The 15,342-nt window shown below is 38.4% G+C and overlaps 1 protein-coding gene and 1 long non-coding RNA gene across 4 annotated transcripts in view; one reads left to right on the forward strand and one right to left on the reverse strand.

The window, feature by feature from the left end:
- The window catches only part of LOC134574988 (uncharacterized), a 47,066-nt gene extending 36,922 nt beyond the window's left edge, over nt 1-10,144 (reverse strand). The window contains exons 1-2 of the long non-coding RNA XR_010085548.1: nt 10,123-10,144; nt 9,972-10,026 (exon numbers count right to left, since the gene is read on the reverse strand). This is a non-coding gene — a long non-coding RNA (uncharacterized LOC134574988). The remainder of the gene's footprint in view (nt 1-9,971; nt 10,027-10,122) is intronic.
- PCGF5 (polycomb group ring finger 5) overlaps nt 1-15,342 on the forward strand; it is a 125,321-nt gene that overhangs the window by 62,814 nt on the left and 47,165 nt on the right. The window contains exon 1 of one of the 3 annotated variants that reach the window (XM_063434101.1): nt 9,364-9,417. The exons of the other annotated variants lie outside the window; for them this stretch is intronic. The gene's annotated coding sequence lies outside the window, so the exon portion shown is untranslated. Of the gene's footprint in view, nt 1-9,363; nt 9,418-15,342 lie in introns of those variants that run through there. 3 annotated transcript variants of the gene reach the window in all.

Raw genomic sequence — 15,342 nt, forward strand, 5'->3', positions numbered from 1 at the left:
ATAGGCACAGTATCCAATGTGAACCTCACACAGAAGCTGGCAGGCAACTGCTCTTCTATTACAGTGGAAACAAAATTTTGGTTGTAAAAGCACGCTATAGAGACACAAGATATGAGTGGCAACTGTCAAAGCACGCTGGCACAGGTCTGCAGAGCACACGCTGAAGTAGGCCTGAAACACAGACGCTTGCAGACAACTAACTGCTCTTCTATTACAGTGAAAAAAAAATATTTATTTTAAATCTAAAGCTTAACCAATTGTTAAAACAGATATGAGTGGTGGCACTGGGCTAGTGGGCACAGTATCCAATGTGAACCTCACACAGAAGCTGGCAGGCAGGCAACTGCTCTTCTATTACAGTGGAAACAAAATTTTGGTTGTAAAAGCACGCTATAGAGACACAAGATATGAGTGGCAACTGTCAAAGCACGCTGGCAGGGTTGTGCAGGGCACACGCTGAAGGAAGGCCTGACAGAGCCGCTTGAAGGACACTGACTGTCTGCTATTAGCTTACACTGGAAACCTTTTTTCTTTGTAAAAGCACGCTAAAGAGACACCAGATATGATTGGCAACTGTCAAAGCACGCTGGCACAGGTCTGCAGAGCACACGCTGAAGTAGGCCTGACACCCAGACGCTTGCAGACAACTAACTGATCTTCTATTACAGTGAAAAAAAATGATTTCTTTAAAATCTAAAGCTTAAGCTATTGTTAAAACAGATATGAGTGGTGGCACTGACTGTGCAAATGGGCAAGGCATCCAACCTCACACAGAAGCTGGCAGGCAGGCAACTGCTCTTCTATTACAGTGAAAAAAAAACATTTATTTTAAATGTAAAGCTTAACCAATTGTCAAAACAGATATGAGTGGTGGCACTGGGCAAATAGGCACAGTATCCAATGTGAACCTCACACAGAAGCTGGCAGGCAACTGCTCTTCTATTACAGTGGAAACAAAATTTTGGTTGTAAAAGCACGCTATAGAGACACAAGATATGAGTGGCAACTGTCAAAGCACGCTGGCACAGGTCTGCAGAGCACACGCTGAAGTAGGCCTGAAACACAGACGCTTGCAGACAACTAACTGCTCTTCTATTACAGTGAAAAAAAAATATTTATTTTAAATCTAAAGCTTAACCAATTGTTAAAACAGATATGAGTGGTGGCACTGGGCTAGTGGGCACAGTATCCAATGTGAACCTCACACAGAAGCTGGCAGGCAGGCAACTGCTCTTCTATTACAGTGGAAACAAAATTTTGGTTGTAAAAGCACGCTATAGAGACACAAGATATGAGTGGCAACTGTCAAAGCACGCTGGCAGGGTTGTGCAGGGCACACGCTGAAGGAAGGCCTGACAGAGCCGCTTGAAGGACACTGACTGTCTGCTATTAGCTTACACTGGAAACCTTTTTTCTTTGTAAAAGCACGCTAAAGAGACACCAGATATGATTGGCAACTGTCAAAGCATGCTGGCACAGGTCTGCAGAGCACACGCTGAAGTAGGCCTGACACCCAGACGCTTGCAGACAACTAACTGATCTTCTATTACAGTGAAAAAAAATTATTTCTTTAAAATCTAAAGCTTAAGCTATTGTTAAAACAGATATGAGTGGTGGCACTGACTGTGCAAATGGGCGAGGCATCCAACCTCACACAGAAGCTGGCAGGCAGGCAACTGCTCTTCTATTACAGTGAAAAAAAATAATTTATTTTAAATGTAAAGCTTAACCAATTGTCAAAACAGATATGAGTGGTGGCACTGGGCAAATAGGCACAGTATCCAATGTGAACCTCACACTGAAGCTGGCAGGCAACTGCTCTTCTATTACAGTGGAAACTAAATTTTGGTTGTAAAAGCACGCTATAGAGACACAAGATATGAGTGGCAACTGTCAAAGCACGCTGGCACAGGTCTGCAGAGCACACGCTGAAGTAGGCCTGAAACACAGACGCTTGCAGACAACTAACTGCTCTTCTATTACAGTGAAAAAAAAATATTTATTTTAAATCTAAAGCTTAACCAATTGTTAAAACAGATATGAGTGGTGGCACTGGGCTAGTGAGCACAGTATCCAATGTGAACCTCACACAGAAGCTGGCAGGCAGGCAACTGCTCTTCTATTACAGTGGAAACAAAATTTTGGTTGTAAAAGCACGCTATAGAGACACAAGATATGAGTGGCAACTGTCAAAGCACGCTGGCACAGGTCTGCAGAGCACACGCTGAAGTAGGCCTGACACCCAGACGCTTGCAGACAACTAACTGATCTTCTATTACAGTGAAAAAAAATGATTTCTTAAAAATCTAAAGCTTAAGCTATTGTTAAAACAGATATGAGTGGTGGCACTGACTGTGCAAATGGGCAAGGCATCCAACCTGACACAGAAGCTGGCAGGCAGGCAGGCAACTGCTCTTCTATTACAGTGAAAAAAAAATATTTATTTTAAATCTAAAGCTTAACCAATTGTTAAAACAGATATGAGTGGTGGCACTGGGCTAGTGGGCACAGTATCCAATGTGAACCTCACACAGAAGCTGGCAGGCAGGCAACTGCTCTTCTATTACAGTGAAAAAAATGATTTATTTAAAATCTAAAGCTTAACCAATTGTTAAAACAGATATGAGTGGTGGCACTGACTGTGCAAATGGGCAAGGCATCCAACCTCACACAGAAGCTGGCAGGCAGGCAACTGCTCTTCTATTACAGTGAAAAAAAAATATTTATTTTAAATGTAAAGCTTAACCAATTGTTAAAACAGATATGAGTGGTGGCACTGGGCAAATAGGCACAGTATCCAATGTGAACCTCACACAGAAGCTGGCAGGCAGGCAACTGCTCTTCTATTACAGTGAAAAAAATGATTTATTTAAAATCTAAAGCTTAACCAATTGTTAAAACAGATATGAGTGGTGGCACTGGGCTAGTGGGCACAGTATCCAATGTGAACCTCACACAGAAGCTGGCAGGCAGGCAACTGCTCTTCTATTACAGTGAAAAAAATGATTTATTTAAAATCTAAAGCTTAACCAATTGTTAAAACAGATATGAGTGGTGGCACTGACTGTGCAAATGGGCAAGGCATCCAACCTCACACAGAAGCTGGCAGGCAGGCAACTGCTCTTCTATTACAGTGAAAAAAAAATATTTATTTTAAATGTAAAGCTTAACCAATTGTTAAAACAGATATGAGTGGTGGCACTGGGCAAATAGGCACAGTATCCAATGTGAACCTCACACAGAAGCTGGCAGGCAGGCACCTGCAATTACATTACACAGGAAAAAAAAAAAAAAAAAGCAGCCTGATGTTATAGCCCTAAAAAGGGCTTTTTGGGGTGCTGTCCTTACAGCAGAGATCAGATGAGTCCTTCAGGATGGAGTCCTTCAGGATTGTAGTGGACACTGAATACCCTAGCCTAGCCATCAATTTCCCTATCTAATCAGCAGCAGCTAAACTTTCCCTCCTCTCACTAAGCATGCATCTTCCTGAATGAATCGAAAATGGATGCTGGGAGGGAGGTTGGAGGGTGTGGAAGGGAGGGAGTGCTGCTGATTGGCTGGAATGTGTCTGCTGACCGAGAGGCACAGGGTCAAAGTTTGCCCAATGATGACGAATAGGGGGCGGATCGAACTGCGCATGTGTCCGCCCGCCGCGGCGAACGCGAACACGCTAAGTTCGCCGGGAACTGTTCGCCGGCGGACAGTTCGGTACATCACTAACAGTGACACATACACACACGCAGGTCATAATGTTTATATTTGCAGTTACCTTCCTCTAAGCTTACCTTTTTTCTGCAAGAGGGTGACTTCGTTTAGTGCTGCTGTCTGAGGCTGATGTGTGAGCTCGGCAGCGCTTTATATCTGCAAGAAAGTGAAAGACTGTCTCTTCCTACTGCATTTGATACTACAGAGGCCTGGCCGTGCTCTTAAATGGCTGCGGCGCCTGACCAGGCCCCTGCTAAGCAATACTCATCAGGTGGCCCTAAATGCTTAGTGTCATCTGATGGGCATATCGTGGTGGAACCCCAATTTTATTCTTTGCGGAACACCAATTGGGAAATTCTGGTATATCATGTGTATCAGTGAGAGCGTGTGTCAGTGAAAGTTTGTGTTGGTTAAACAGTGTGTGTGCCAATGAGTGCGTGTAATGGTCAGTGAGAGTGTGTGTGCTTAAAAGGATGAACATGTTTAATTATGAAATAGTTTCACTTAATAAAAATTATTAGTAGTAATATGCATATATGTGTGTATATGAATACACATAGTATATATACACATCTACATATTATTGAAGGGACACTGTAAGCACCCAGACCACTTCAGCTCATTGAGTGGTCTGGGTGCAGTGTCCCTTTTGCACCTAGTGCTGCAATGTTAAACACTGCAGTTCCAGAGAAACTGCAATGTTTATATTGCAGCTGTACGTCTGCCCACACTGACTGTCTACCAGACAGCCACTAGAGGGCTTCTGGGATCGAAATGGACCTTTGGTACGGTATCTGACGCTGGACAGACTCACACTTTGCATGAAGATATCCAGCATCAGATTTTTCCCCATGGGAAAGCATTGATTGCTTTCCAATAGGGAGATCTAATGTGGGCCGTCGAAGGGGGCACTGGGGAAAGGTGAGTAAAGGGTTTTTAACCCTTTATTCACCGACTGGAGGGGATGCAAGGGAGAGGGGAGGCAGAGGGAGCACTATAGTATCCCTTTAATAAGTGGGGTTTTTTTATATTAAAGTGTTTTCAAAATAAATGCATATTAAAGAGCATTAAATTCTGTCTCTACATTGTGTTAACAGAAATGCTAGCAATTGCATACATTTTAATTTAAAGCTCTTTAAAAATATGGTCCCTCCCTGATCTGTCAATCAAATGCTCAACATTAGGCATGTGCAAGGCCGGATTAACATAGTGGCTGGTGCCCATTGTCAAAAAAAAAAAAAAAAGTTGCTCGTGCTTAAGTATGTAACTTAAGAGGGATGTAGGGGAACAAAACTTGCGTGGACTGGCTGACAATGAAATTAGTTAAGGTAAAGCTGACTTTGCGCACTATGCGAATGCTCTTGCTGCTTCAGTCTCTCTAACTCTATAGAATTTTCTCTTTCTCCAACACTCACTACATACACCTTTCCTCTGTCCCGGACTGTATAACAGAAGCTGCTAGTAAGAAGGTAATTAGAGGAGTGGACCAGCGATTGCTAGGGGACAGTCCTTAGAAGCGTGGAGTGAGCACATCATTACATGCATTTATGCAAAGTTCAGGGTGCTGTCTGCATAGTATGCCCTTTGTTGGCCAGCATGCATTCATGCCAGGCTGACCTAATCTTTCAGGCACAAATGCCCCCTTTTTGTGCATGTTCACCCTTTTGGGCGGTTCTGGTTACATGATTCACATCACTGGCCCACCCTTTTATTAGTGAGAAGAAAAGTGTTACTGTTGGGGAAAGGAAATGGGAATTGAGGGAAGCACTGCACTTTGGCATTTTTTATTTGCCTCCTTGTACTGCACTGAAATTTGCATCCTGTGCTGCTCCTATCCTGTGCATCACATTCTGCACATTACTTGTAAAAATACAAAGTACACCGTGCACCCTCCACTTTCAACATTTAAATGAAGCCCAGTCTATGATTACCAGCAATGGTCTTAGACTCCAAGCTACGTGGTTCTTTGTTAGTACAGTGTTTCGCTGTGAAAATGTAACCTCTTTGCTGCCAGAGGTGTAACTCCACCTCCAGCAATGTCATTACGGCATCACTAGCCAGTATGGAACAAATGTTCCAGACTGGCTAATGTCAATTTTTTTGTCTATTTCTATGAATAAATTTGCATTCATTGGCTGAGAGTGCTCAGCTGACTCTCTCAGACAATGAATGAACAGCAGGATTGAAATACGGCCTCTATAAACCCAGCGCAACCAAGGTAAGTAGGCAAACCATTGCTAAATAATTTGCCCCATCAACGGGGCCAGGGACCTTCTTACATCATAGCCGCTATGTGGTTCTTAACATCATGTTTAATGTTTAAATTAACACTCCAAACACACACCATGACCACTACAGCATGCTACCTTTAATCACTACATTCAACAGAGAGCCCAAAACATTTCATTAGCTCTCCCGAGCTAGGCCCACCAGTGCTTTGTCAGGCTTAGCACAGACAGAGAACTGCCAGCCTCTCTGTCAGATGTAGTGGTGGTGAGGAACCGTGATGAGCGGACCCCGAATGGGAAGTCAAGCCGTTGTAAAGCCATTCTTAGATTAAGTTGAAGCCAGGACACTCCTGGCATTAAGGCCAATACTGGTATTTGAAGTCTAACTTTATAAAATAAATCAGCCCTGTTGAGTTGTGTTGCAAGAAAAGAACATGAGAGAAGAAAATATTTTTTAATTTGTTTTATTTATTTATATTGAAGAAAAAAAACCTTTTGTACAAAAAGAAAAAAAAATCTTAACAGGTTTATTCACTAAACTCTAAATCGTAACAATTTAAAATTAATGCAAAATGTAGGCAAAATAATTAGTCATAACTTGTCATAGTCATAACTTGGCTGTTGTTGGCTCAATTTGACTATTCTCAGGGTTATTCACTAAAGTCTCAATGGCCCCTTACAAAATGGGACAAAAACATATTACTGTGTATATTATAACTACAAAATAAAGACGTTCTTCATAAGATTTAACTCTGAATGAGCCCAGAATGTGTCTGGATTTAACACAGACAACTTAAATGCATAAAATCTGAACCCCGGACCCTTAAAATCCAGGCCCAAAATTTAAATGTCTGAACTAATTGTTCGCTGGCAACGCTAGTAGCCTTAGAGCACAGAGTTAAAAAAAAAAATATGGACATGCCATTGTCCACCCACTTGCGCACTGACTTTGAGCAGGGTATTAATACGGTAGGGTGAGTGGACATACCATTGTCCATTCTCATAAATAAGGTAAGTAAGTATTAACAGGTATTATATATATTGTGCCTACCCTCACTATTAAGGTAAGGTAGGTAGGGATTTCGTAATTAAAGGGGTGGCTAGGGACCTGGGGACAATAAGACAAATGGGGTTAATGCACACCCATTTGTGGCACTGAACAATTTCATGTTTACATCTCTTTATTTTGTTAACAATCCCCACCCAAAGCCTATGGCATGTTAATCACCCCTGATTTATTTAATAGCCCTCATCTGCCACTAATTGTTGTCTCACTTGATATCTATTTAATAGGTTAGAACTCCTAGATATATCAGGGGATTGGGAGATGGCACCCATTTGGGGAGTTGGACAGTGTCCACACCCCTGAGATTAAAAGGCTCTCCCAATAATTTACAGGATGTAACCTTATTAGCCCTTGTGCAAACAATGCATTGTAACATACATGTTGGTGATTACAAAAACAAGAGAGTGGAACATCAAAATACATTAAGAAATAAATATTAAACACATGTAGTACATTTGCATTGGAACCACAATGGAGAGGAGGAAAACAGAATTAAAAAAAAAACTAGCTCATAGGAAAACCTTTTGGATTAATAAATTAAAGGACCAATAAAGTCACCCAGGCCACTTAATCCCAATGAAGTTGGGCCTGGGTGCAGTGGTTTCGTCAATTTAACTCTGCAAAGTAAAGCATTGCCATTTTTCAGAAATGTTTACCTTGAAGGTTTAAGCACAACTCCAGTGCTATTACACTGACACCCACAGTGAAAGGGAATCGCATGTGCATCAGTTCCCCAATGTTCCTCTATGAGGTGCATCGGATTGGACCACGCCAGAGGATTCAAATACCTATACAACTAAACAGGAACACTAAAGCTTTAGGCATAGAGGTTTGCATCGAAATGCTTTAGTGTTAAAAAAACCTTCAGCCACGGAACTTAAAGGAACACTATATTCACCAGAACAACTACAGCTTAATGTAGTTGTTCTGGTGAGTATAATAGCTCCCTTCAGGCATTTTCATGTAAACACTGCCTTTTAACAGAAAAGGCAGTGTTTACATTGCCCCTAGGGACACCTCCAAGTGGCCACTCCTCAGATGGCCACTGGAGGGGCTTCCTGGCTCAGTGCTGCACAGTAAGCAGCCCTGGTGTTTAGCGTTCCCACGCATTGCATGGGGACACTGAATTTTCCTCATGATTCAATGCATCTCTATGAGGAGGTGCTGATTGGCCAAACAATGTTTGGCCCGCCCCTTGCCGATTTTAGCCAATCCAATGCCTTCCCCCGTGGGAAAGCATTGGATTGGCTAAAAATCGGCAATTTTGATGATGTCACCTAGGGGACAGGGCCAACGCCAACGGACCCATGAAGAGTTGAAAATAAGGTGAGTTTTAACCCATTCTGAGGAGGTTAAACCTAAATGGTTGCTTTTCACTATAGGGTCAGGAATATATGTTTGTGTTCCTGACCCTATAGTGATCCTTTAATTCTGACATTGATCTCTGGTGTTTTGATTAAAACACTTCAGGTGTCTTGTTTTTTTAATCTACAATCATTCCTCTGAGATGTATTCATCAATATATTTTTCAATAAATACATTTTCTATTTTAGATAATTTTTTGTGTTATTTTTATATAATACAATAAATTATTTTTACATTTCTGTTTTTTGTTATTCTCATATTTTTTATTTTGTTGTTTTTATACTGTTTATTTTTATATTTATTTTTATATTCAATGATTTGTTTTACTTTTCATCTTTTTCAATTTTTTCATATTTTTCGATTTTGTTATTGTCATATTTTTTTCATTTTCAAGTTTACTGTTTCTTTCATTATTTTCTTTTTCATTTGTTTTCATTTTCTATCTTTTCCATATTAGTTTATTTTTATTTAATTTTTTCTCTATTTTTTGTTATATTTTTTTAATTTCTATTTTTTGTTTTTCTCATTTTTTTGTTTTCATACTGTTTATTTTTATTTTGTTTTTTAAATATTGTTTCATTTTAATATTTTCTTTTTTATATTCAATGATTTGTTTTACTTTTCATTTTTTTTATATTTTTTATTTTGTTATTGCCATATTTCTTTTGCATTTTTTTTCATTTTTAGGTTTACTGTTTCTTTCAGTCTTTTCTTTTTCACTTGTTTTCATTTTCTATCTTTTCCATGTTAGTTTATTTTAATTTTATTTATTTTTAATTTGTATTATTTTTTGAATTATTTTTTTATGTTATTCATGATTTATTTACTGTTTTCATTTTCTTCTATTTTTGCACATTTTCTTTTTTGTTATTCTCATATAGTTGTAATCTTTATTCTTATTTTTTTTTTAAATTTTAATGTTTATTTTCTTTAATTCTTTTGGGGTTTTTTTGCCTTTTCATTCAGACATCCTTTCCATATTAGTGTTTTTCTGTTTTAGAAATTGCCCTACAATTGGGTCTTGGCACTATATTTATGAATACATTCTTACAGGTGAACGCTGAGTATATATTCTAGTGTCAATTATATATCACAATGTATTAATTAATTTCCTTCTTCCCTTTTTAGGTGTTTAAAATGTATTTTCAAGGACTTATATTTGTAAGAGGTCCTTTGCCTTTGTATTATTGTAAACCATAGTAATTAAAAAGCAACTATATAATGAATACAGTTTTCTAATTTTATTCAGTGTGTTTATCTTTTATAAATTTAAATTACGCTTACATATAGTTTGAACTATTTTACATTTTATAAACATTTAACTGTGAGGGGTTTACAGAATACAAACGGCTTCCAGGAAAAATGTGATGTTTAGTGAACAACCCTGTCAGACTTTAATTTGCTACAATTTAAAGTTTAGTAAATAAGTGATCCAGAGGAAGGCGAAAAAACTTGGACATATCATTACTAATATTAAATATGTCCAAGCAAAAAATTCCTTCCTGACCCCATATAAAGGCGATCGGCTGCAAATCTGTCCCTGGATCTGTATTAAATTTGTCTCATATCTTACTCAATTATCATTACCCCATCCCTTTATACATTACCATCCTCTTCATGTTTAGGTCCATGTGACAGTAATACTGCTTGACAGACTTCATGCTAGGAAACCAAAGACATTGAAATATTAACATTGTCCAGTATTATCCTGAAAATTTCAGTTTGTTTGTGATAATAGATATAAAATCTGATGAGTACCTGTTTACGGTGTAGTCCTAGCTAAGCACTGACTGGCTTCAGAAGGTGCAAGCCTTTGTTATCAACCTCTGCTTATTATGATGTAAGATATAATGACATCACTGTTAGTTGCAACCTTATAAGGGAAATTAGCACAGCAAATGGCATGGGATTTTTTATCTACTGATACAGTTTGTACATAGAAATTAAAATCATACAGAGAAAATCATTTGTTTATTTGTTTTATTTATTCTCATTTCATAATTATTTTTTTTAGTTCAAATTAATTTAGTTAAAATTATCATAATTGTTTTAATTGTTTTTTGTTTTTTTTTCAATAGGAACAATATAAGTATTTGCAATATAAGTATCCAAAGACAAATCAATGTAACTCTCCAAATATAGACCAGGGAAAATGATCTATAGTTCATAAAGTCTGGCTGCTGTGGGACTTCCATAGCATAAAGTTATATATTTATTATGATTTTCTAAGTGAATCTAAGTGAGTCCTTTACAATTTTCTCTGACAGACCATCTAATTCACAAGACTTTTTAGCTAATTGTATGTCAAAATAGTATATATTACATTTGTATTTAATATGACTCCCCCGTGCCCTTTAAAAGAGCATTTACATAACATATTAGCAATAAGTAAAAAAGAATCTTATTGTCTTAAATGATAATGACCACTTCTCTTGAAATTACACCATTAACACTCATCTATAACTTATGATAAAATTTGAATTACATTTATAACAATGATATATGGTTAGCCAAGATGGAGGGGCCAAATTCCAGGATATATTTAAATTTATTTATTTATTATTGCAATTTATATAGCGCCAACAGATTCCGTAGCACTTTACAATATTATGAGAGGGGGTTTAACTATAAATAGGACAATTACAAATAAACTTACAGGAACAATAGGTTGAAGAGGATCCTACTCAATTGAGCTTACATTCTATGGGAGGTGGTTTGGATTTTAACATTCAATACTATTTTGCCTCACAAACACAGCATTTCTAAATAAAGCGAATAGGCAATAATATTGTTAAAAATCCTGGTGAGAGCTCCCCTTTAGTCAGCAATTTTGATATGCAGATTTGTTAAAGGAACACTCTGGGCACCATAACAACTTTTGTTAAGTTAAGTTTTTATGGTGCCAAGAGGTCTTTTATGATGGCTTTCCTTTCGGGATTAAACCGTCCATGAACAGTTTAACCCCAAAGACGTCTCTCCAGTGTATGTTCATTCTGCACCCTCCAACATCCACTTGCTGGAAAGATTGAAGACAGAAGCCCAGGACTGCCACAGCCGGCTCTATTAATTGACTTACATGAGTTAACGCTCAGTTATGTTGTTATGGTACCCCTTTAAACTTTACTTTACAGGGAAGAAAGATGTTCAGTCAGTTGCATTGTGTAGGAAGTGGAGACATGAGGGGCTAATATTCCCCCAGAAAATCTAATGAGAGGTTGGGAGGGGTAAAACTCCCCAGTCGTGGTGACGGTGCAGTTTTTAAAATCATGCTTTACTGTTTAAGAAAGGTGAGAATAAACAAAATATATTTGAAAGGTGTTTGTTATCTATTCCACATAGCTTTTAAAATAACTAAATTTCAACTATATGTAAAAATATAATTGGAAAGCTCCTTTTGAATATATTTTTTTTGTGTGTGAGAAATTGCATATTTAAAATGTGAAGTCTGGCGTATACCCATTTCTAATAATAACCCTCCCAGTGTATCATTTTACCGATGGAAAATTACATTATTTAACATATGCTCCCTATTGGTCTAAATGTCTCCCTACCATCTTCGCAATGTCCCTTATGTGTCTCTGCTATCCTCCCCAATATCCCCCATCACTCACACAGGGTTATTTACTAAAGAGATAATTCAAAGTGAATTTCAAATTTATGGCTAGAGTAGCCAAACTGAAAGCATAGATGACTGAAATTTTTCCAGTCTCATTTTAGTGAAACAATTCTAATATTTGTGAATTACCCCAGTGGCGGAACTAGAGGGGTCACTGAGGTCGTAAGTACCTCCCAGGAGGTTGCCAACTTTGCACTAGGGAAGAGTAGGCACCTGCTTACTCTGCCAAAATATAGTGTCTGGGGGGAGAATGGAGGCAAGGGAGCTGCAATTTTCATGCTCTTCCAGCACTGAGAGGGAGTACTGCAGGAACAAAATGACCCACACTGGACCCCAGGGAGAGCATCCACTCCAGTAGGGAGGTTGGCTGGACTTAAATAAAAACGATTTAAAAATAATAATTTGAGAGAGAATGTTTGTGTGTCTGTCAGGGAGTGTGCATCTGAAATTGTGCGCTCTATTTAAGTATCAGCAATGGGGGAACTCGTTTGCCTTGAAGAGGCGCCTGGTGGGCGAAATGAGCATTGGGGCTCGGCACCATACACTACTTTGGCGTTTATATCAAGTAGATAATATGGCTTTAATAAAATATAGTGATTTGATGGCCAAGTTATGCATGGAAGCCCTTTTATATTGGTTACAATTTTTAATTCAGATAGATAGTTTAGCATCTCTTTGTGTTTACAGACACTATAGTCACCAGAACAACTTCAGCTTAATGTAGTTGTTCTCGTGTGTAGTGTACGTCCCTGCAGCACTGATGTTCAGCGTCTCCACACTTTGCATGGAGGCGCTAAACGTTCCTCATAGAAATGCATTGATTCAGTGCATCTCTATGAGGAGATACTGATTAGCGCAGCATGGCATTTTGCAGGCACATGTGCAATAGCCTTCCAAGTATTGGATTGGCTGAGATTGTTAATTTTGATTATCTCAGCCAAGAGGGGAGAGTCACTTGCGTCAGACCTGTGCGACGCTAAAATAGAAGTACTTTTTATAAATCATTTTAATGGGGGAGGGGGAGGGGGAGGGGCTGAGGACCTAAAATGATTTTATACACGTTTGTATGCCTGACACTATATTGTTTTTTTAAGCTTAGGTGCCCTCGAAAGGTACAGTTTATAGGTTGTTTAGAATTTGAGATTATATTAATTTTATTTTTCCATAATACACCAGAGTTTATTTACTTTGAGGAGATTACAATTTGCATCCTATGAGAATATTTATAATAATCCTATGGTGTAACATTTTTTTGCTACAATTATACCAGTAAAATGACACATTGTGGTGGTTTACCATTGGTATATCCTTTTAATCAGCTTGGTGACTTTTTTTAAAGCTGATATCTCTTGTATGTGATGTTTGTTCTGTTTTATGTTTCCATCTTGAGTATTTGGTTTTAATCAATATAGTAAAAGTTACGTTTTAACTACTTCTTGGGTAGCTATTTAGCTCCAGGACTATCTTTTTGGTTTTACTAAGGTTGTACTAGGGGTTACTTCCCCTCTGACCTGTAACTCTCCTTTTGAGCTCTATTACCATTTGTTCGTTATTAGTGACAGGTGGCACAGTGTTCAGAAACATCCCCCTCCTTTTGTCACTCATGGAGTTCCCTGGCTTTATATATATATATATTTATTATTTCTTTGAGTAAGTTCCATTGCTTAATCAGTTAATCAGCCCAAAAAAATTCTTGCACCAGTTTCCTCTCTATTTTAGTTCCGCCACTGAGTCTAGTTGTACAGGAAGGGCGCAGAGTAGTGACAGGTAATAGCTGAGATCGCAGACAGGTGAGATTAGAGATCTCTACAGCTGTTTTTGATCAAGTTAAAGAATATTTCTATAAGGCTGTGGAAGGTTATGACTATGAGGTTTGGTAGAGGATAGTTTTAATTAAATACATGGACATTAGTATGTGTATGAATGCTAGTGTGTCACACAGGGTTATTCACTGAAGGGAGAATTCAAGGTGAATTTAAATAATAATTGTATAAATCCGGTATGCTTTGAGTTCAGCTACTCTGGCTTTAAATGTGAAATTCACTTTGAATTCTCACGTCAGTAAATAACCCTGTATGTCTATAGAGTCTATACGTATTTGTGCTAGTGTTTGTCTTTGTATGCATGCTAGTGTGCGTCCTAGTATGTGTGTTGCTAACGAGGTTGATATGTGCAGTAAGTTATTCATGAGTAGTTAAATATATTTGTGTTTTCTTGTCGATGAGGGGGGGTCCTGTACAATAATCTCGCCAAGGGCACCACAGGTAGTAAAAGTGGCCATGGTTGTGGCTGTCGGATACCATGTGCCTTCTGTAATGTTCAGTGTATGCATGTTAATAACTATGCTTGTACACTAGTCTTTTTTTTTTTTTTTAAATGAGAATATTTTATCTCATTCTAAATGAGAAACTATTAGCAGTGGACAGAATGTGGGCAGCTCTGACTCACCATCTCATTCTACAGCTCACATCACCTGTGACACAAACCCTTCCATTCTGGCTTGACAACTGTCACTGTTTGGGAAGTATGGTATTTAACCACAGGGCACTGACACGAAATCTAAGTTAATATTAGATTTAAAGGGACACTTCAGTCTGGATATGAGTCTATAATTTTTTTAAATGCTTATCTTATTTAGATAACATTATGCAAAACATTAAGTAAATAAACCATATACTCACTTTTGACTTTATTGCATTTGTTGCTAATTCCCAAGCTTTACAGGATTTACAGAGATCTCAGACCAGGAAATGACTTAACCAATCAGCATGTTACTATTATTTTCATTGAAACTGAGCATTTGGTTTATGAGATATATAGTGGAGCACTTGGCAGTAATTCCATTCATCATATGAATTAAATAGGATTGCTGCCTAAGCTGACAGCTGAAGTAAGCTGTGTAGGAGTCAGTCAGAGGAGGTGGGGATTTGTATAGCAAGTGCACACCATACACATTTTTAGTAGGGCAGAGGAGGAGATATAACTGCCATCAATAAGGGACAGGGCCGGACTGGGAAAAAAATTCATCCCAGGCATTTTTCAATCACAGCGGTCCCCTGAGAAGGGGGCGGGGCCAGAGAGGGTTTTGTCATCACTAATGACAAGCACGACCCTCTCATAGTGAGCATGTTGGTTCAATGCGCAGAGCCCTGATGAAGAGCTCTAGCATGAGAAAAAGGACCTGTATTTGTTCTGTGCAGCGCAAGTAAATGCGCTGAGGGGAGTGGCTTATATCAAACGTGATATAATTTTGCACTTATATATAAAGCTTGTGGAGCCTTGTGGAACCTTTTCATTTAACACTTATCTGGTTTTAAAAGTATACCCTTACTTAGCCTGCTAGAAATGATGTTCCAAGTTCT

This window comes from Pelobates fuscus, chromosome 10, assembly GCF_036172605.1.
Source record: "Pelobates fuscus isolate aPelFus1 chromosome 10, aPelFus1.pri, whole genome shotgun sequence".
In the NCBI taxonomy this organism is placed as follows: domain Eukaryota; kingdom Metazoa; phylum Chordata; class Amphibia; order Anura; family Pelobatidae; genus Pelobates; species Pelobates fuscus.